Source organism: Coregonus clupeaformis, chromosome 24 (genome assembly GCF_020615455.1).
Source record: "Coregonus clupeaformis isolate EN_2021a chromosome 24, ASM2061545v1, whole genome shotgun sequence".
In the NCBI taxonomy this organism is placed as follows: Eukaryota; Metazoa; Chordata; class Actinopteri; order Salmoniformes; family Salmonidae; genus Coregonus; species Coregonus clupeaformis.
The window spans coordinates 43,039,859-43,063,298 of record NC_059215.1 but is presented as its reverse complement, the minus strand read 5'-3'; positions in this window follow the sequence as shown (position 1 = coordinate 43,063,298).

The following is a 23,440-nucleotide window of genomic DNA, read 5'->3' as shown; positions in this document are numbered from 1 at the left end:
TTTCCCGGAGCCACTAAAAAAATGCTTACCCAGTGACGGCGCTCCTAGTAGCCGATGACTTTAATGCAGGAAAACTGAAATCCATTTTACCTCATTTCTATCAGCATGTCACCTGTGCAACTAGAGATGAAAAAACTCTAGATCACCTTTACTCCACACACAGAGACTCAAGCAAAGTTCTCCATCGCCCTCCATTTGGCAAAGCTGACCATAACTCCATCCTCCTGATTCCTGCTTGTAACGCTAAGGTAGTGGGTTCGATCCCCGGGACCCCCCATACACAAAAAAAAAAAAAATGTATGCACGCATGACTGTAAGTCGCTTTGGATAAAAGCGTCTGCTAAATGGCATATTATTATATTATTATTACTAGTGACGCTCTCAATACGGAAGTGGTCCGATGAAGCAGATGCTAAGTTACAGGAATGTCTCGCTAGCACAGACTGGAATACGTTCTGTCAGCCCCACAGTGACCGTACGTACATATACCAACCAAAAGCCATAGATTACAGTCAACATCCGAAATTAACTAAAGGCTAAAGCTGGCACTTTCAAGGAGCGGGACACTAATCCGGACGTTTATAAGAAATCCTGCTACACCCTCCGAATAACTATCAAGCAGGCAAAGCATCAATACAGGACCAAGATCGAATCCTACTACACCGGTTCTGACGCTTGTTGGATGTGGCAGGACTTGCAAACTATCACGGATTACAAAGGGAAACCCAGCCGCGAGCTGTCTAGCCTACCAGACGAGCTAAATACATTCTATGCTCACTACGAGGCTAGCAACACTAAACCATGCATGAGAGCATCAGCTGTTCTGGATAACTGTGTGATCACGCTCTCCGTAGCCGTTGTGAGTAAGACCTTTAAACAGGTTAAGTTTCACAAGACCGCAGAACCAGATGGATTATCAGAACGCGTACTCAAAGCATGTACTGACCAGCTGGCAAGTGTCTTCATTGACATTTTCAACCCCTCCCTGACCCGGTCTGTAATACCTACACTCAGTGGCCAGTTTATTAACGACACCCATCTAGTACCGGGTCGGACCCACCTTTACCTGCAGAACAGCCTGAATTCTTCGGGGCATGGAAACATTGCTCAATTGATATCAAGGGACCTAACGTTCCCCACACCATTACACCACCGCCACCAGCCTGTACCGTTGACACCAGGCAGGATGGGGCCATCAGAACCCAGTAAGACTAGCTGTCGCCATTGGCGTCAGCTAATGCAGATCCTGATTAATCAAATCAAAATGGACTCATGCTGCTTACGCCAAATCCTGTCTCTGCCATCAGCATGACACAACAGGAACCAGGATTCATCGGACCAGGCAATGTTTTTTCCACTCCTCAATTGTCCAGCGTTGGTGATCCCGTGCCCACTGAAGCCGTTTCAGTTTTTAGCTGATAGGAGTGGAACCTGGCGTGGTCGTCTGCTGTAATAGCCCATCCGTGACAAGGGCTGCCGAGTTGTGTGTTCCGAGATGCCGTTCTGACCACCACTGTTGTGCTGCGCCGTTATTTGCCTGTTTGTGGCCCGCCTGTTTGCTTGCACAATTCTTGCCATTCTCCTTCGACCTCTCATCAATAAGCTGTTTTCGCCCACAGGACTCCCGCTGACTGGATGTTTTTTGTTTGTCGCACCATTCTCGGTAAACCCTAGACACTGTCGAGCATGAAAAGCACAGGAGGCTGTCCGTTTCTGAGATAATGGAACCGGCACGCATGGCACCGACAATCATACCATGCTCAAAGTTACTCAAAGTCGTTCTAATCATTCTACTGTTCAATCAAACAGTAACTGAATGCCTTGATGCCTGTCTGCCTGCTTTATTTAGCAAGCCACAGCCACATGACTCACTGTCTGTAGGAGCGAACCTAATAAAATGGCCACTGAGTGTACATGTTTCAAGCAGACCACCATAGTCCCTGTGCCCAAGAACACCAAGGTAACCTGTCTAAATGACTATCGCCCCGTAGCACTCACATCTGTTGCCATGAAATGCTTTGAAAGGCTGGTCATGGCTCACATCAACACCATCATCCCAGACACACTCCAATTTGCATACCGCCCGAACAGATCCAAGATGACAAAATCTCTATTGCACTCCACACTGCCCTTTCTCACCTGGACAAAAGGAACACCTACGTGAGAATTCTGTTCATTGACTCTAGCTCAGCGTTCAAAACCATAGTGCCCTCCAAGCTCATCACTATTCTAAGGACCCTGGGATTAAACACCTCCCTCTGAAACTGGATCCTAGACTTCCTGACGGGTCGCCCCCAGTGGTGAGGGTAGACAACAACACATCAGCCATGCTGACCCTCAACAACGGGGGCCCCTCAGGGGTGCGTGCTTAGGGCTCCTGTACTAATTTTTTACATTTACATTTTAGTCATTTAGCAGACGCTCTTATCCAGAGCGACTTACAGTTAGTGAGTGCATACCTTTTTCATACATTTTTCAAAACATATGCCATGGCCGTCTCAGTCACCAGATCTCAACCCAATTGAACACTTATGGGAGATTCTGGAGCGGCGCCTGAGACAGTGTTTTCCACCACCATCAACCAAACACCAAATGATGGAATTCCTTGTGGAGGAATGGTGTCGCATCCCTCCAATAGAGCTCTAGACACTTGTAGAATCTATGCCAAGGTGCATTGAAGCTGTTCTGGCTCGTGGAGGCCCAATGCCCTATTAAGACACTTTATGTTGGTGTTTCCTTTATTTAGGCAGTTACCTGTATGTCCAAATGAAGACTATGGCAAGGACTACACCTTGCCATGTTTAGCTGTGATGACTTTAAAGATGAACTCCCTGTTCATCCACGACTGCACAACTCCAACACAATCATTAAGTTTGCAGACGACACGACGGTGGCCAGCCTGATCACCGATGATGATGAGACAGCCACCAGGGAGGAGGTCAGAGACCTGGCAGTGTGGTGCCAGGTCAACAACCTCTCATTCAACGTCAGCGAGACAAAGGTGCTGATTGTGCACTACAGGAAACGGATGGCTGAGCACACCCCCATCCACATCGACAGGGCTGTAGTGGAGCAGGTCGAGAGCTTCAAGGTCCTCGGTGTCCACATCACTAAGGAATTATCATGGTCCACACACCAACACAGTAGTGAATAGGGCATGACAATGCCTCTTCCCCCTCAGGAGGCTGAAAAGATTCTTGAAAAGTTATACAGCTGCACCATTGAGAGCATCTTGACTGGCTGCATCTCTGCTTGGTATGGCAACTGCTTGGCATCTGACCGCAAGGTGCTACAGAGGGTAGTGCGTATGGCCCAGTACATTCCTGGGGCTGAGCTCCCTGCCATCCAGGACCTCTATACCAGGCGGTCAGAGGAAGGCCCTAAAAATTGTGAAAGACTCCAGCCACCCAAGTCCTATACCATTCTCTCTGCTACCGCACGGCAAGCGGTACCGATGCACCAAGTCTGGAACCAATAGGACCCTGAACAGCATCTACCCCCCAAGCCATAAGACTGCTAAATAGTTAGTTAAATAGTTAACCATCTGCATTGACCCTTTTTGCACCAACTCTTTTGATTCATCACATATGCTGATGTTACTGTTTATTATCTATCCTGTTGCCTAGTCACTTTATCCCTACCTATATGTACATTTCTACCTCAATTACCTCGTATCCCTGCACATCTACTTGGTACTGGTACTCCGTGTATATAGCCAAGTTATCGTAACTCGATACTCATTGTGTATTTATTCCTTGTGTTATTATTTTTCTATTATTTATCTTTTTTTCCTCTCTGCATTGTTGGGAAGGGGCCCGTAAGTAAGCATTTCACTGTTAGTCTACACCTGTTGTTTACGAAGCATGTGACAAATACAATTTGATTTGATTTAATGTGCCTTGTGACAGAGGTGGGCGGCTTTAGAAACAGTCCATGTTTCTCTCGGTCTACACTATCTGTGAATTCCAGACTGCTACTCTGAATGGTCTACATAATGAATCATGTTCACAAAAATGTAATGATCAATGTTGTTTGTCCCTGATAGTAGCTTGTAGTACTTTTGATTGCGCCATTTTATTTGTGAATCTAGCCAGAGTTGGCCAGTGGAAAGCTTGCTCCTCTAATTTCTAGATGCAAGTTCAGCTAGTGTTAAAATTCAAGTTTCAAGTTTTAATGCCACATGCACAAGTACAGTGAAATGCCTCCTGCAAGCTCTAAACCCAACAATGCAGTAATCAATAACAATGTAGTACTAAAAATAACATAAGGTAGAACAAAAACACACACAAGAAATAAGAATAAGAATACGAGAAAGTAAGTAAGCATAATATATACAGGGCCAGTCAGTTCCAGTACCATATTTACAATGTAAGTACGGAACTGTAAGTGTGAAGCAGGACATGTGGCTGTATTCCCTGTGACTCTAATTCCTCCATTGTTGGGCTGAGGGATCAAAGAGATGGATAGAGCTTGTCCCCCTGCAGGTAATCTGATTATAGCCTCATTAATAAAACATCAGTCATTAACAACCTGTATCAATCTACTGTCAACATCAAGTGGTGCATTCATCAGAGAGATGGAGGTGTAGGGCAGCCCCCGAAGTGACTCTTATCAACCGTATGCAAGAATTTCCTTTGTGTTGTTTTAGGAATTATGCATTATTTCTACAACCCCCATTCGGTCACACCTCTGGGTAGCAAATATTTTGTTGTCTTTAAATCATGTAGGTCTGATATCTGATTGGAAGTTAACTCAACAGTAATACTGTTGGTCAACAACTCAGATTTTGAATCCAAACAACTCAGATGCTTATAAAAGGGTATTTCTGTCTCTTTCTCTTTTTCTTTTGTTCCTGACCTGCACTGGTGAGATACACTCTCTCTCGCTTTCTCTCTCCACCCCAGGGACTCTTGGGGCACGGCTTTTCTCGCACTCTCTCCCTCTCTGATCATGCCTAGAATAATGCCTTGTAATGTTTGTTAATGCGTGTGATGTATGTGATTTCATTCATTTTACGAAATTATTAAATAATACTTGCGTTTTGCATTCGCTTCTCGTGACCAATTCTTGATCTTAGTCAGCTAAATGCATAATACTTGATTGCACATAGTTTTACTATAATATCAAATGAATTCAAATAGTCAGGTTTATCAAATCTAGATTCTTAAATATTATTTAGCACTACAGAGTGAGGGCGCTAGGGAGAGGGAAGGGGAGAGTGGGAGGGATGGAGGAAGGGAGAGAGGGAGAGAGAGAGATGGACAAAAAGAGAGAGAACGTTAGAAATTGAATGTTAGAGCAGATCTTCATTGATATTGCATTGCTGTTGTCATGAAGGACACATTCTGTAAACATTCCACATTTCTGTCGCTGACATTTTTCTGAGTAGTTTGTCAAAATGCACTTTGTCCGAAGGAAGCAAGATTTAGGCTGTTGCACATTGATTACAGTTGGCTTAACTGACTAAGAAGTGCGATGTGACTTTTGGGTCACTTAGCTTGTCTGATGAAGGTTACGATATGTTAATTATCTCTCACTCCCTCTGTTTTCTTGGTATGTCTGTAGTTCTCTCTGTCTATTCCTTCCTTTACATATCCCTTTATCTCTCCCCATTTCCATCCCCTCCACCATCATCCCCCTCTTCTCCCTCTGTCTGTAAATGTAAACACAAGCGAGCAAGTCCCGCAGCAGAGTGACAATAGCGCCAAGCCTCTCCGTCCCACAGGACCTTCATTATAACTGACTGTATTACGTTAAGCACTTAAAATACCTCATTATGCTCACTGGCCAGTTCTATTTTAGATCCTAAGTGCTACAGTATTGTGACTGATAGTCCTGGGGGACTTCCCACTCTGCCTTTCACTCTGTTTTTCTAAAAACTTTTTACCACTGTAGCAGCGTTGCATGCTTTACACAGAAACATCTGGTATCAGAACGGCCGACAGCGTCGACTCGTATCCATGAAAAGAGAGGACTGGGACTTCGGAGGTGTTAATGAAGTGTGTGTCTAGAAAGGTGGAGACTGTGCTAATTGCTGTGGGAATATAGGAAAGCTCATACATCTTGAAATATGTACATTACAATCAGGAACGCAACATCAGACTATGCCAAAAAACACTGAAAAAAAAATTAACCCTGTATGAACGTAGTCAAGTTGACTCTTTCAACTAAAACATTGTAACAGTGGTCAGTTTATTCCAAGCAAGTAGCTACATAATTAAAACTTAGCCAGGGGTGATGGAAAATAATTCATATGACTCTTTCCAGCCCGAAGAAAACATTAGGAAGCTGTTTTCATTGTGATTCATAGGTGCTGACAGTATAATATAATCTGTTGTGTTTATGGAGTTTCCTCTGCAGAGAAATGCAATTGAATTTTCCGGTCCATCCACAGTCCACACTGATTACTGAATCCCAATCTCATTTTGAGATGCTTTCTTTCTTTTGTTTTTAACAGGTTTGTGTGTCTGTGTGTGTAATGTAGGTGTAATTGCTTTATGTATTTGTATCCGATTGTCTCAGAACATTGGCAAACAGAGAACATCGGTCTAATCGTGTTGTCTCTCTTTTTATAGCCCCATCTCCTCACCTCCACACTAAACACAGAACACGGTAATGTTTCTCCTCAGGGAGCTGGGTTAAGCCCCGGTCAACAACGGCAAAAGTTAAGTCAGCTGAGTTTCACACACACACCTGGAGTGGGTAGACGAGAAAGCGTAGTAGGAGAACACGGGAGAGGTGAAACGACGCAGAGACCCCTGACAATCCTGACCACCCCTGCCAACACAAGGCATGCCCCTCCTGGGATGAATCTCCCAGATGAACCCCTGCCTTTGGTTCTTCTGTAGCGGAGCTAGGCAGTTGAGCAGATGGCTGCCTATTGACGTCGTAGGCAGTGTATTGATGTGTTCCGTGCGACAGGGGAAAACGCTTGATGGAGTTTAAAGTGAATTAACTTTACGTTTCGTTTATTGCCCTGCCCTGTGAGTCAACGCCGTGGGTGTTCCAGAGATGGAGAGAGCAGAGAGTGAGAGAGAAAGAAGGGAGGGGAAGCAGTGTTCCAATACGGATTCCATCTACAGGGGTGATCCGGAAGCCATCTCAATCTCCCTTGACATGTCTCACAGTCACTTTAACTCAGGGAGGAAAACACGAATCCACACAAGTTGCCTCTGAAAATATCTAGCCTCCCAAAGTTAATCCATGTTGGCTGTGGTATATCCCTGGTCAGAGCATACAGAACCAGATACAGTCAGTGAACAGAGTTGTGTTGACGTTTTGAGGATGTAGGAAGATAGTACAAGAGATAAGATTAGGGGATAATACTGTAAGTGCTTACAGGCTCCCGTGTGTATATTAGGTAGGTCAGCTCACCCTTTCTCTCTCTGTAGCCTTTCTCAGTCCATCCCTCTCACCTCAGCAAACCTTATCAGGTAATTAATGCCATGAATGGACGTCTAAGGACCCTCACATCAACCTTGCTGAAAAAAAGAGCAGAATGGAAGATGATATCTCTCCACTTGTATTAAAGCAGGTGGAGCTGGAGGCGCGGACGGCGACGGGGGCGAGGGGGACAAGACACACACACATACACACACCCACCCACCCACTGCCTGTTCTATCTGTAGCATGTACAGCCAGACACACTCAATATTGAGGATATGAACTCACCGGAACATGGCCCGGCCGTGCCTCTCCTTATGGGGAAGCAGTAACACATGCAAAGTTAATCTGTAAATCTGACACACACACACACACACACACACACACACACACACACACACACACACACACACACGACACACACTCACTTATTCACTCAAATGAGGAAGGTCATATTATGAATTAGATACTGTAAAGCGAAAGGCAGCGGAGTTCTGCCTTTTTTGTACCAGGGTGTTTTTATATTGAAAAATAACACCCAAAGCCCAAGGACGACTTCATTATTACAACCCAATGAACAGTACCATGCATACCACCAGCGATACCTTTGATGACTTCAGAATTTCAATGGAATAAATATAAAGTAATTCAATAGGAGCAAAAACTTTGGTGTGAATAGATTACAAGAAAAAAGTAATAGAAGTATTGACGTCATTATCCTCACCATCATCATTTCCTGAATATTCTGTCCGAGACAAACGCTCTCATTTATTCTTTCTCTTCCCCATTCCCTTATTTTTTTATCTTCTTTATACCATGGCAAAGTAGCCCTTAGATCCCTCTGAGAGAAGCTATTCCCCCTGTCTCCGGACTACATTTCCCTAACATTAATTGCACAATTAAAAACTCATCTGTGCAGCGAACAATGTGACGTTAACCACCTCCACTTCCTCCCACTGTCCCCATCACATTATGGTGTTATTGATGAACATGTCCGCCCCGGTTATAGTACAGGTACTATAGGTGTGTCCCAATCACATAAAACCCACGAACACAAACACAAACGTGAATGCTCTCAGGCACACAAGTACAAACACAGAAACACACACGCGCACTCACACGCGCACACACACACACACACACACACACACACACACACACACACACACACACACACACACACCATCCCACGGAGACTGAGTCATGTTTTCCTCTTACCTTCACCTTGTCCAATTCCACAAATATCTGTTCCATGGGTTGAGGGCACATGCACTTGACATGCATTTGCTTACCATTAACTTAATAGTAATCTACACTTCATTGTATGTTGTTTTCCTTGATATGCCTTTCATCACTATCAGCAATGATTGGCAAATTAGATCAGCATCTTACCTGCTGTGGACACTGCATATGTTGCACAGTTGGAAATCACACCTGCCCACTTAAACAACAGCAAAGCAGATTTGGTAAGTGCTTTGCTATTTTGTCCACACCCCCCATGGTGTTTAATAATGGCTGTTATGGATTTCTGGGAGGGAAAATGCTGACACAGTCTCCAGTAATGCCGCTCACCTGCAAATTTCATTACCAACCTGCATTACTACTAGGCTACTGTTTATTTGGCACCTAGACTACAGCTAGAAGCAGACAAGCACACAGATGCAAAAAACAACACACATTGCATGCACACACACACACACATACACACATACACATGAATACATGCACAAAAGCATGCACACACGCATACACACATACACAAAACAAATACATCTGTGAAGAGAGAGAGTGATACAGATGAAGAAAGAGCAATAGACAGACAGAACGGACCGTGAGATAGATAGATAGATAGATAGATAGATAGATAGATAGATAGATAGATAGATAGATAGATAGATAGATAGATAGATAGATAGTGTGATGCCACGAGAGGCTACCGCTTCCAGCGGGGTTGCCCAAGTAGTGCAAGGAGTCCAGGTTCAACCAAAACAAGGATTTTTATTAAAGGTCTTCGGCAACTAACGAAATTATAACACAATTCTCTTCTTCCCCGAGCCCACCCTACAGACCGTGTCTCTTCCCTTCCAAACAACTCCAGCCCATCAGCCCCTGATTGGTTTCAGCTGCGTGGGAAGATTGGCCACAGAGGGTTGGAGTTCCCGACCATACCAGCAGATGGAGCCATAGCTGTCTGGGTTTGCAGCCACCTCAGGGGGATGTAACGTCCCTCCAGGACACAGCCTCTCGTGACATCACACATCCCCCTCCTCGGGACCGACGTCCTCGTCGGGGTAAAGGCAGTGAAGAAGGCATCACGCCGGGAGAGGGCGTCCGCATTTCCGTGGTGCTTGCCAGCCCTGTGGACAACCGAAAAGTTAAACGGTTGCAAGCTCAAAAACCATCTGGTTACTCTACTGTTTGATTCCTTGTTCTTGGCCATCCACTGCAGAGGGGCGTGATCAGATACCACCATGAAACGTCGGCCCAGGAGATAGAACCGAAGGGACTCCAGGGCCCAGACTACAGCCAGACATTCCTTCTCCACCGTTGAATAGTTCTTCTCTCTTGGAAGTAACTTCCTGCTTAGGTAGAGAATGGGATGTTCTTCCCCGTCATGTGCCTGGGTGAGGACAGCACCCAGACCCACCTCCGAAGCATCCGCTTGGACCATGAATTCCTTCTTGAAGTCTGGTGCCACCAGGATCGGACTGGAGCAGAGTGCTCGCTTCAGGTTGCGGAAAGCCGCCTCCGCCGCAGGGTTCCACTTCACCATTCGTGAGTGGCGTTTGGTCGTCAGCTCCGTCAATGGTGCCGCTATGGTAGCAAAATCTGCAATAAAGCGTCTATAGTAGCCAGCGAGGCCCAAAAATGACCTTACTTGCTTCTTGTTGATGGGCTGCGGCCAGTCCTGTATGGCCCGCAGTTTGGCTTCCTGTGGTTTGACCAACCCCCGCCCAATGGTGTACCCCAGGTAGTTTGTCTCACTGAAGGCCACCTTGCACTTCTTCGGGTTTGCCGTGAGCCCTGCTTCCCTGAGCGAATCCAGCACCGCTTGTACCCGGGGTAGGTGGCTGGCCCAATCCTGACTTTGTATAACCACATCATCCAAATAAGCCGCTGCGTGCCTCTTGTGGGGGCGCAAGGACTCGATCCATCAGGCGTTGGAACGTGGCAGGTGCCCCGTGGAGACCAAACGGAAGTCGGGTATACTGGTAGAGCCCCTCCGGGGTGGCAAAGGCTGTCTTCTCCTTAGACGCCGGGGGTCAAGGGCACCTGCCAGTAGCCTTTTGTGAGATCAAGAGTGGTTATGAAACGAGCATGCCCCAAGGAGTCTATTAAATCATCGACACGAGGCATTGGGTATGCATCAAATTCAGACACTTCATTCAACTTTCGATAGTCATTACAAAATCGTACTGAACCGTCGGGCTTGGGAACTAGTACTATGGGACTTGCCCAGGCACTGTGGGACTCTTCGATTACTCCCAACTCCCGCATCTTCCTTACCTCCTTCTGTATAACCACTTTACGAGCCTCTGGCACGCGGTACGGGCGCTGGTTTACCGTTCGGCCAGGCATGGTGCGGATCTCATGTTGGACCACCTCTGTGTGACCGGGAAGGGAGGAGAAGACATCCTGGTTCTGCTCCACGAGTTCCAGGGCCATCTGTCGTTGATGTGGGGACAGATTTGGACCCAGCTGAACCTCTTCTCGCGCCGGTTCCTGGGTCTCTGTGGGGGTAGAGAGCTAAACAGCGCCTCTCTGGCGTGCCACTTCTTTAAAAGGTTAACATGATAAATCTGCTCAGTTTTCCTCTTATCTGGTTGCCTCACCTTGTAGTTTACTTCTCCCATGCGTTCAATGACCTCATATGGTCCTTGCCAGGTTGCCAGGAATTTGCACTCAACGGTTGGCACCAGGACCAGCACTCTGTCCCCCGGCTTAAACTCCCTGGGCTGAGCAGATCTGTTGTAGGAGGCTTGCTGTTGCCGCTGACTGGCCTCCATGTGTTCCCGCATCATGGGATAGATGGCCTTCATTCTCTCCCTCATAGCCCCTACATGGTCGATCAGTGTCCGCTGTTGGCATGGCTGCTCCTCCCAGGCCTCCTTGGCGATGTCGAGCAGTCCTCTGGGTCTGTAGGAAAGCAAGAGCTCAAAGGGTGAAAAACCAGTAGAAGACTGAGGTACCTCTCTCACCGCAAACAATATGTATGGTAACAGCTGATCCCAGTTGCGCCCATCTTCCCCTACCGCTTTCCGCAGCATGGATTTTAGTGTTTTGTTAAAACGTTCGACTAGGCCATCTGTCTGGGGGTGGTAGACCGAGGTTCTCAGCTGTTTGATTTTCAGTAAAGCACAGAGTTCTTTCATCACCCTGGACATGAATGGAGTCCCTTGGTCCGTCAATATCTCTTTTGGGATTCCCAGACTAGTTGAGAGACGGAACAGCTCCTTGGCGATTTGTCTGGATGTAGCCTTCCTCAGCGGAATGGCCTCCGGGTACCGGGACGCATAGTCCAGAATGACCAGAATGTATTGATGTCCCCTGGCACTTTTCGGTAAGGGCCCGACTATGTCTAATCCAATCCTCTCAAAAGGAGTTTCGATAATGGGCAAGGGAATGAGCGGGTTTCTATATGTGGGCTTTCGGCGCAACCTGCTGACACTCAGGGCAACTACGGCAGTAGTTCTCTATCTCTTTGTGTACTCCTGGCCAAAAGAAACGTTGCATGATTCTTTCCTTAGTCTTCTCTACCCCCAAGTGGGCCCCTAGCGGGTGTGTGTGGGCTAGGTTGAGTACTGTGGCCCGATAGGGCTGTGGCACGAGGAGCTGTTCATGCACTTCCTCATTTTTCTTGACTATCTGATATACTAACCCCCGGTTTACTGCGAAATGGGGGTAAGTAGGGGTTGTCTTATCACCTAACACTACACCTTCTAATACCTGCACATTTCTTAAGGCATTTGCAAGAGTAGGATCTTGTAATTGAGCCGTACCATACTGGCCTGTGAGAGGGGAAGCTCTTGGGTGCCTGGGACGTCTTCTTCACTGGAGAACGGAGCACTTTCCTGGGCTGCGTTCTCTTCTCCCGTATCCGGACCAGTCTCGGTGTCGGTCTGGGCACCTGCCATCCCTATCAGAGCCCGGGGCGGGAGTGAGTAACTCGGAGGATTGCACCGGAGCCTTCCCAGGATGAGTCTTGCCTCTCCGTTTCCGAGGTACTCGGGTTATCCTCTCCTGAGACTCTCTCCAGAGTGGGTAAAAGGCTGGGCAGTCTCGTCCAATTAGGACAGGGACGGGGAGGGAATCAACCACCCCCCCGCCGTCGTGTGTATGGTTCCCCGTGTGCTGGTCATTGTAAGTTCAGTAATGGGGTATTCTCTGGTGTCCCCATGGACACAGGAAACTGGGAGGACTTTCCCGGGGGTCAGACACGTTGGGCCCACCAAATCCTTACGCACCAGGGTGGCCCGGCTACCAGAATCCAGTAAGGCCTCCACATCATGGTGATTCACAGTTACCGGGCAGGTGGGGGTCGATCTGGGCCGCCATCTACGACTCCCAAGAGCGAGGCAACCCGGTGTGTGGGTGCTGAGCTGGAGGACTCCGCAGTGGGCATAGGTTCATCGGCTGGTTTCCCACACTGCCAGGAGATATGTCCCATCTCCCCACACCGGTAACACTGTCGAGTTTCCCCCTCCTGGTGTACTCTTCTTGGACCCGCCTGGTTTCTGGCTCCCCTGGAGCCGGGATAAGTCCTGACGTGGCTGGGTTCGAGACCTTGGGGTCCTTTGGACGGGTCCTTCCCATTTGTGGTGGGGCCGCACTCCTGGGGTCTTTTCGGGAAGCATTCAGCATCTCCGCTGTGGCCTGGTACTTTTCCACAGCTTCCACGGTCAGATCAGCCGTGGTCAAGGCCTGTTGACTGATGAACCGTTTTGCCTCATAAGGCAGGGCGCGTAGGGTAACGATCCACCACAACGGCCTCCACCACCGCCGCTGCTGTATTCCTCTGCGGATCCAGCCATTTCCTTGCGATTCGGACAAGTTCATGCATCTGCGCCCGAGAGGTTGGTCTGGTTGGAAGGTCCAACTGTGAAAGCGCTGGGCCATACCAAATTTTGTGAGTCCATATCTGCTGAGGATCTCAGACTTCAGGGCATCATAGTCAGTAACCTGGTCAGGGCCCAGGTCCCGGACAGCATTCAGCGCTTCCCGGTTAGAAAGGGGGCTAACAGACCAACCCACTGTTGCTTGGGCCAGGCTTCCCTAGTGGCCGTGGCCTCAAATGCATGCAGGTATGCCTCAATGTCATCGGTAGCTCCCATCTTAGATATAAAGTCACTTGCCTTTATTGGGCGGGTATTTTGGACCACCCTCTGTCTCTGCAACTGCAATTCCTCTGCCTTCAGAAGGTTGGCTTTCTTTTGCTCCTCCAAGAGAGCCACGTTTGCTTGCATCTGGGCTTGCTGGCCAGCAACAAGGGCTTTCAATATGTCCTCCATTTCAGTCGGCGGGGAGCCTACGGCCAACTTGGAAAACTGGGTGATCAAACCTTCGGTATCCTCCTCTGACATGCACTATTAACGCTTGAGCGTGCCCGTATTCTCCACCATCTGTGATGCCACGAGAGGCTACCGCTTCCAGCGGGGTTGCCCAAGTAGTGCAAGGAGTCCAGGTTCAACCAAAACAAGGATTTTTATTAAAGGTCTTCGGCAACTAACGAAATTATAACACAATTCTCTTCTTCCCCGAGCCCACCCTACAGACCGTGTCTCTTCCCTTCCAAACAACTCCAGCCCATCAGCCCCTGATTGGTTTCAGCTGCGTGGGAAGATTGGCCACAGAGGGTTGGAGTTCCCGACCATACCAGCAGATGGAGCCATAGCTGTCTGGGTTTGCAGCCACCTCAGGGGGATGTAACGTCCCTCCAGGACACAGCCTCTCGTGACATCACAATAGATAGATAGATAGATAGATAGATAGATAGATAGATAGATAGATAGATAGATAGATAGATAGATAGATAGATAGATAGATAGATAGATAGATAGATAGATAGATAGATAGATAGATAGATAGATAGATAGATAGATAGATAGATAGATAGATAGATAGATAGATAGATAAATAGATAGATAGAGTGTCAGTCTCCAGAGACACGGCAGCAGCAGACATGTGGAAGGCCGGAGTATTGACCACCTCTTGCTTTATTTGACAGCTATTGCCTTGCTCAGGGGGTTTTATTGCCAGGCTGCCCAGCCACAGGGCTCAGTGTCTCACTGCCTGACTCTCCGCCTGCTCCCTGTTCCCATGCTGCATCCGCTGCTATAGCTTCCCTGTTCTACTCTGAGGTAATTTACATGTGGTTCGTTGGAGACCCGTCACTAGGGATTAACATGGGTAACTGGGATCCCAGGACTGTCCCGGTAACAATCTTCACATTTCTCCAAAAAATGTAATGACAAGACCCAGGAAATTAGAACTAGAATTTTTCTTCAATGTTGGCACTAATACAATTCCAAAATACACAACATGCGCAGCATCAGATTAGCAAAAAATGTAATTGCACATTATCCAAACAGGTTGTCGCATGGAAGCCTTTAGTCTAGGGTGTTTACTTCACACAAAGGCTCTATAAATACAAAGCACACGCATAACTCAACTAGCTCTCAAAGTCTCAAGTCAGAATTAGATGTTCATCTACAGTGGGGAGAACAAGTATTTGATACACCGCCGATTTTGCAGGTTTTCCTACTTAAAAAGCATGTAGAGGTCTGTAATATTTATCATAGGTACACTTCAACTGTGAGAGACGGAATCTAAAACAAAAATCCAGAAAATCACATTCTATGATTTTTAAGTAATTAATTTGCATTTTATTGCATGACATAAGTATTTGATCACCTACCAACCAATAAGAATTCCGGCTCTCACAGACCTGTTAGTTTTTCTTTAAGAAACCCTCCTGTTCTCCACTCATTACCTGTATTAACTGCACCTGTTTGAACTCGTTACCTGTATAAAAGACACCTGTCCACACACTCAATCAAACAGACTCCAACCTCTCCACAATGGCCAAGACCAGAGAGCTGTGTAAGGACATCAGGGATAAAATTGTAGACCTGCACAAGGCTGGGATGGGCTACAGGACAATAGGCAAGCAGCTTGGTGAGAAGGCAACAACTGTTGGCGCAATTATTAGAAAATGGAAGAAGTTCAAGATGACGGTCAATCACCCTCGGTCTGAGGCTCCATGCAAGATCTCACCTCGTGGGGCATCAATGATCATGAGGAAGGTGAGGGATCAGCCCAGAACTACACGGCAGGACCTGGTCAATGACCTGAAGAGAGCTGGGACCACAGTCTCAAAGAAAATCATTAGTAACACACTACGCCATCATGGATTAAAATCCTGCAGCGCACGCAAGGTCCCTCTGCTCAAGCCGGCGCATGTCCAGGCCCGTCTGAAGTTTGCCAATGACCATCTGGATGATCCAGAGGAGGAATGGGAGAAGGTCATGTGGTCTGATGAGACAAAAATAGAGCTTTTTGGTCTAAACTCCACTCGCCGTGTTTGGAGGAAGAAGAAGGATGAGTACAACCCCAAGAACACCATCCCAACCGTGAAGCATGGAGGTGGAAACATCATTCTTTGGGGATGCTATTCTGCAAAGGGGACAGGACGACTGCACCGTATTGAGTGGAGGATGGATGGGGCCATGTATCGCGAGATCTTGGCCAACAACCTCCTTCCCTCAGTAAGAGCATTGAAGATGGGTCGTGGCTGGGTCTTCCAGCATGACAACGACCCGAAACACACAGCCAGGGCAACTAAGGAGTTGCTCCGTAAGAAGCACCTCAAGGTCCTGGAGTGGCCTAGCCAGTCTCCAGACCTGAACCCAATAGAAAATCTTTGGAGGGAGCTGAAAGTCCGTATTGCCCAGCGACAGCCCCGAAACCTGAAGGATCTGGAGAAGGTATGGAGGAGTGGGCCAAAATCCCTGCTGCAGTTTGTGCAAACCTGGTCAAGACCTACAGGAAACTTATGATCTCTGTAATTGCAAACAAAGGTTTCTGTACCAAATATTAAGTTCTGCTTTTCTGATGTATCAAATACTTATGTCATGCAATAAAATGCAAATTAATTACTTAAAAATCATACAATGTGATTTTCTGGATTTTTGTTTTAGATTCCGTCTCGCACAGATGAAGTGTACCTATGATAAAAATTACAGACCTCTACATGCTTTGTAAGTAGGAAAACCTGCAAAATCGGCAGTGTATCAAATACTTGTTCTCCCCACTGTATGTTTCTCAAACGTCAAATTTCGAAGTTGTTGCAAACGTCAAATTTCAAAGTGTTTAAGGTTAAGTTTAGGCATTAACTCCGAATTTCTAAGGTTAGGGTTAAGTTTAGGCATTAACTCCGAAATCTTAAGGTTAGGCATTTACTCTGAATGGTTAAGTTAAGGGTTAAGGTTTGGGATAGGCTTAAAACAAAAATCCAAAAAACAACCTTCTATCGCTGGATTCAAATTTGCAACCTTTGGAATCAGAGGCAGATTCTTACGCCCATCCACCAACCCGTCCACAATGCCCTAGCAAAACCAAAACCTACATGAAGGTAATAGCGCTCACTGTTGCCCCTAGTGGCCGGCATAACTGACACTGCCCGAATGCATTTAATAAATCCTACAGGAATACCCTACAGTAAAGCCTATAAAAGAAGCCTCTTTGAGTTGTCATTGTGACTCTTCTGACAGTCACAAATTTGATAGGCCTTTGCACAATTCACTAAATAGGCATCTCTGTCACAGACATGAAGTCTCATAACAATTCAGAGAGGCATGAGGGAAAATTATATCTTCTCCTGTCCTAGAGCCTAGGCTGTATTTTCCTATCCAGTCCCAATTTCACTGAAAACCAAAATCCTAACTCATGAAAATTCCTAAATGTATTCTGTAATCCAGAGGTTGCATTGTCAAAGCATGTCTCTCGCCTATGCATGTCAAAATACCGCTATAACATTTCCCCCGCTTCTCTGCACTTTCTCCTACTTGCTGCCCATATGAGAGCTTCGGTAGAGAATGTGTGCTGAACAAACAGTATGAGAGTGGAAATTGATATTTTTTAAACAGAGTTGGTCCCCGTTAAGATACCTTGATATTTAAACTATTTAAACTCTCTCTGTTATTAGAGCTGATCTGCTCTGTATAATCATCAACTCGATTTGGCCAAATATAGGAGATATTCTGTCATTTGTTGGAGGAGGTTATCTAGCAAGCTTAGCAACTTTGGTCATTTGACATTTGTTTGACTGCCGTTACAAAATTTGTATGATTCAACAACGCTATACTATAGTGCGCGCTGTGCGCCCTGAGTGCACTGTGTTGAGATAGCCTACTGCTGAAATGCACTGAATTAATTGAGGACCATGATAATGCTCTGAATTTATGAAAGGCCTGTTTTGCAATTCACAACGTCATTGGAGATCAAAGACACACGTAATTACTCTATCATTACTAAATATCAGTTTCAGTTGTTCTGAAATCTTTACATAGTGGCGCAGCCAAACCGACCAGGTGGCACAGCGCCCCTCTTATTTGGGGAGAAAACTATAGATGATCATGTGTTGGTTTTAAAGAATTTAAATGGGCACTTACGATTTTGCTCTATTTCCTGGGACTTTCGTGATAAATATGAATTGTTCCCGGTATTAAAACTTGGTAGATTTGCTGGAAAATATGAATCCCTACCCTTCACCATCCCTTGCCATTGATCTTCAAACAAGTCTTCATTCGTGACCTATGACCAGCGCCCTCCTATAATCCTCCCCTTCCCTTCCCTCGCCACGCCAGGCCCTGCACAGCAACACACAGCAAAACAGAGGGAAAGGGGAGATTGTATATATAGAACTGGAGAAAGGAGGAGAGAGGGGAGGAATCAAAAGGAACAGATGGACAGGGTTATCGGTCTGATTGAGAAGCGTTCTCTTTCTCATGTAGCACGTGGGAGATCTCATTGAAAGGCTGTTGCTGTCTATCGATCGGCTAGCTCCCGAGGAGTGGATACTGCGAGGCCACTGGAGACAGAGAGAAAGAGAGGGGGATGGAGAGAGAGATGGTTAGGTGTATAATTTGTTTTAGCACACAGCCATGCAATCTCCATAGACAAACATTGGCAGTAGAGTGGCCTTACTGAAGAGATCAGTGACTTTCAACATGGCACCGTCATAGGATGCCACCTTTCCAACAAGTCAGTTCGTCAAATTTCGGCCCTGCTAGAGCTGCCCGGTCAACTGTAAGTGCTGTTATTGTGAAGTGGAAACGTCTGGGAGCAGCAACGGCTCAGCTGTGGAGTGGTAGGCCAAACAAGCTCACAAAACGGGACTGCCGAGTGCTGAAGTGCGTAAAAATCGTCTGGCCTCGGTTTCAATACTCACTACCGAGTTCCAAACTGCCTCTGGAAGCAACGTAGGCACAATAACTGTTCTGGAGTGATGAATTACGCTTCACCATCTGGCAGTCCGATGGACAAATCTGGGTTTGGCGGATGCCAGGAGAACGTTACCTGCCCCAATGCATAGTGCCAACTCCAAAGTTTGGTGGAGAAGGAATAATGGTCTGGGCTGTTTTTCATGGTTCGGGCTTGGCCCCTTAGTTCCAGTGAAGGGAAATCTTAACGCTACAGCATACATTCTAGAAGATTCTGCGCTTCCAACTTTGTGGCAACAGTTTGGGGAAGGCCCTTTCCTGTTTCAGCATGACAATGCCCCGGTACACAAACCGAGGTGAATTCAGAAATGGTTTGTCAAGATCGGTGTGGAAGAACTTGACTGGCCTGCACAGAGCCCTAACCTCAACCCCAGCGAGCACCTTTGGAATGAATTGGAACACTGACTGCGAGCCAGGCCTAATCGCCCAACATCAGTGCCCGACCTCACTAATGCTCTTGTGGCCTAATGGAAGCAAGCCCCCGCAGCAATGTTCCAACATCTAGTGGAAAGCCTTCCCAGAAGAGTGGAGGCTGTTATAGCAGCAAAGTGGGGACCAACTCCATATTAATGCCCATGATTTTGGAATGAGATGTTCGACGAGCAGGTGTCCACATACTTTTGGTAATGTAGTGTATGTTCCAGGATAACAAAGAGATGGAAAACAGAGGAGATGGGTGAGAGAGATACATGGGAGACACAAAGTAGAGGCCTTGTTGAGGTCTTTTCAGAGCCCTCTCCTCGCGTATCATCCTCATCTATAGAGATGAAGGCAGTGAAGAGAGGGAGAGAAAGAGAGTGACAAAGAGAGAGACCAAAAAGCAATCATGTTACTTCTCTTACTCTACTGTCCTTCGAGTGAAGATGAGATCACATTGTAGAGAAGAACAATGTGAACAAGAACATCGGACACAATCCAATAACCTGTGGGTGTTCCTATTCCTAATGGTCAATACAAACATTAATGGCTGTACTGGCGATATCCTCAAGCAATTCTTTGTACATTCTTCTAAGCTTGTTTGCTTTTATGTTCTCGCTGGATGTATTTATTTTTATATTTCTCTAACCTGCTATTTGAAATGCAGATGATTTTGCGCTAGCATCTGAAAAACAACAACCCAACCCTGAACTCCACCGCCAACGTGATTTGTGTGCTTTTGATTGTGCTCCACAGGAGCTTGTTTAAACGTATCCTAACCCTGACACAACAAGAGGATGCAGGGCCGATATGTCTACTTTACCATACCTCAAAGTTTAGTTTAGCCTTTCTGGTTCTATGCTTCTGCCCTTAGGGGTTTTGTGTTGAGAAGGGTTTGTTTGGCTAGCTTGGGCCATGAAAAAGATGGATCGAGAGAAAGAGAGAGCTCTCTGCAGCTCACTAACAACATTGAAACCAAATACCAATCAAAAGACAGTTCAATTTCTTAAAAAAAAAAAATCAAACAAATTGACTCCAAAATTGAAAAACAACTACACTGAAAATTGGACAAACATAACTGCAAAATAAACTTGATTCTTATCTGTCCCTAAATCCCAAATTTACATTGGCAGAATAACTGAGCCTCCAAGATGTAAAAGGAAGAAAAACCCTCCCAGAATATAGACTGAGCTACCACAGTCTAGAAATTGAAAGAAGAAGGAACCTTAAGACCTGATTGCCAAGATATCAGAGACTATGTACAATGGCTTGCGAAAGTATTCACCCCCCTTGCATTTTTCCTACTTTGTTGCCTTACAACCTGGAATTAAAATTGTTTTTTTGGGGGTTTGTATCATTTGATTTACACAACATGCCTACCACTTTGAAGATGCAAAATATGTTTTATTGTGAAACAAACAAGAAATAAGACAAAAAAACTGAAAACTTGAGCGTGCATAATTAAACCTCCGTCCCAGTCTCAAATCTCTGGAAGACAGAAAAATGTCCCTGTAGACTTTGCGGTTGTTAGTGTTTTTTTTTTGTTTCCTTGTGTTTTGTTTCCTTATTGAATTATTTTACTCATTTCGTTTCTCTACATACTCACACACAACCCCTCATGTATGCACTCTAAATACATATAAAATAATACATAAAATAACAAGTATTACACTCATAAGCCATGTCCGAAAACCCATACTTGCATCCTAAATAGTAGGCCGTTTAAATATGCAAAATAACTATGTTTAATAGTATGGAATATTAAAAAAAAATCTAGTATTTTTTAAATGCCTGGATGTCATACTAATTTTGGCTTTGACAACAGCTTATCAATTAGACATATGGGGATGCACTACTTAAATAAACGAATAGCGGGAAATACGCAGTCGCGCATGATGCATTCTAAGTATTTGAAAATAGAGTGTTATATATTATGTGAATTTTGGAAAATCGAGTATGGTTTAAATGCCAGGATGTTATACTCATTTCGGCTCTTCATCAAGGAGAATTCGATGCACACTTTTCCACAATGCATTGGAAGAGGTGGGCTGCGAGTGATAGGCCCTACTTCTCTTCAAGTAGCCAAACAACAAAACTAGGCTACTTAATTATGAAGATGCCAAATAGTGAAACTTCTGCGGTGATGTTCAAATGTAGGCTGAGTAATTTTTGTTCTCCTTAAAATGATCACAAGTACCCTATTAAATTGTAGGCTACATCTTTGAAAACAGAAGTATTTTTTTTAACCCAAAGTGGATTTCAGTTTACTCATTGAAAAGTGTTTCTTCTTCTCTTGGCTTTCCTCAGAGCTACTTTGGTTTCATTAATAAATAAACTCAGCAAAAAAAGAAACGTCCTCTCACTGTCAACTGCGTTTATTTTCAGCAAACTTAACATGTGTAATATATTTGTATGACATAACTGAGACATAAACTGAACACGTTCCACAGACATGCGGCAGGTAGCTTAGTGGTTAAGAGCGTTGTGCCAGTAACCGAAAAGTCGCTGGTTCTAATCCCCGAGCCAACTAGGTGAAAAATCTGTCGATGTGCCCTTGAGCAAGGCACTTAACCCTAATTGCTCCAGTAAGTCGCTCTGGATAAGAGCGTCTGCTAAAATGTAAAATGTGACTAACAGAAATTGAATAATGTGTCCCTGAACAAAGGGGGGTCAAAATCAAAAGTAATATTCAGTATCTAGTGTGGCCACAGCTGCATTAAGTACTGCAGTGCATCTCCTCATCATGGACTGCACCACATTTGCCAGTTCTTGCTGTGAGATGTTACCCCACTCTTCCACCAAGGCACCTGCAAGTTCCCGGACATTTCTGGGGGGAATGGCCCTAGCCCTCACCCTCTGATCCAACAGGTCCCAGATGTGCTCAATTGGATTGAGATCCGGGCTCGTCGCTGGCCATGGCAGAACACTGACATTCCTGTCTTGCAGGAAATCACAAGCAGTATGGCTGGTGGCATTGTCATGCTGGAGGGTCATGTCAGGATGAGCCTGCAGGAAGGGTACCACATGAGGGAGGAGGATGACTTCCCTGTAACACACAGCGATGAGATTGCCTGCAATGACAACAAGCTCAGTCCGATGATGCTGTGACACACCGCCCCAGACCAAAACGGACCCTCCACCTCCAAATCTATCCCGCTCCAGAGTACAGGCCTCGGTGTAACGCTCATTCCTTCGACGATAAACGTGAATCCGACCATCACCCCTGGTGAGACAAAACCGCGACTTGTCAGTGAAGAGCACTTTTTGGCATCCTGTCTGGTCCAGCAGTGGGTTTGTGCCCATAGGCGACGTTGTTGCCGGTGATGTCTGATGAGGACCTGCCTTACAACAGACCTACAAGCCTTCAGTCCAGCCTCTCTCAGCCTATTGCGGACAGTCTGAGCACTGATGGAGGGATTGTGCGTTCCTGGTGTAACTCGGGCAGTTGGTGTTGCCATCCTGTACCTGTCCCGCAGGTCTGATGTTCGGATGTACCGATCCTGTGCAGGTGTTGTTACACGTGGTCTGCCACTGCGAGGACAATCAGCTGTCCGTCCTGTCTCCCTGTAGCGCTGTCTTAGGTGTCTCACAGTACGGACATTGCAATTTATTGCCCTGGCCACATCTGCAGTCCTCATGCCTCCTTGCAGCATGCCTAAGGCACGTTCACGCAGATGAGCTGGGACCCTGGGCATCTTTCTTTTGGGGGGTTTCAGAGTCAGTATAGTGTCCTAAATTTCATAACTGTGACCTTAATTGCCTACCGTCTGTAAACTGTTAGTTTCTTAACGACCATTCCACAGGTGCATGTTAATTAGTTGTTTATGGTTCATTGAACAAGCATGGGAAACTGTGTTTAAACCCTTTACAATGAAGATCTGTGAAGTTATTTGGATTTTTACTAATTATCTTTGAAAGACAGTCCTGAAAAAAAAAACGTTTCTTTTTTTGCTGAGTTTATGTTGAAATGGAACCAAATTACAGTGAGGGAAAAAGTATTTGATCCCCTGCTGATTTTGTACGTTTGCCCACTGACAAAGAAATTATCAGTCTATTATTTTAATGGTAGGTTTATTTGAACAGTGAGAAACAGAATAACAAAAACAAAAAAACAAAAACGCATGTGAAAAATGTTATAT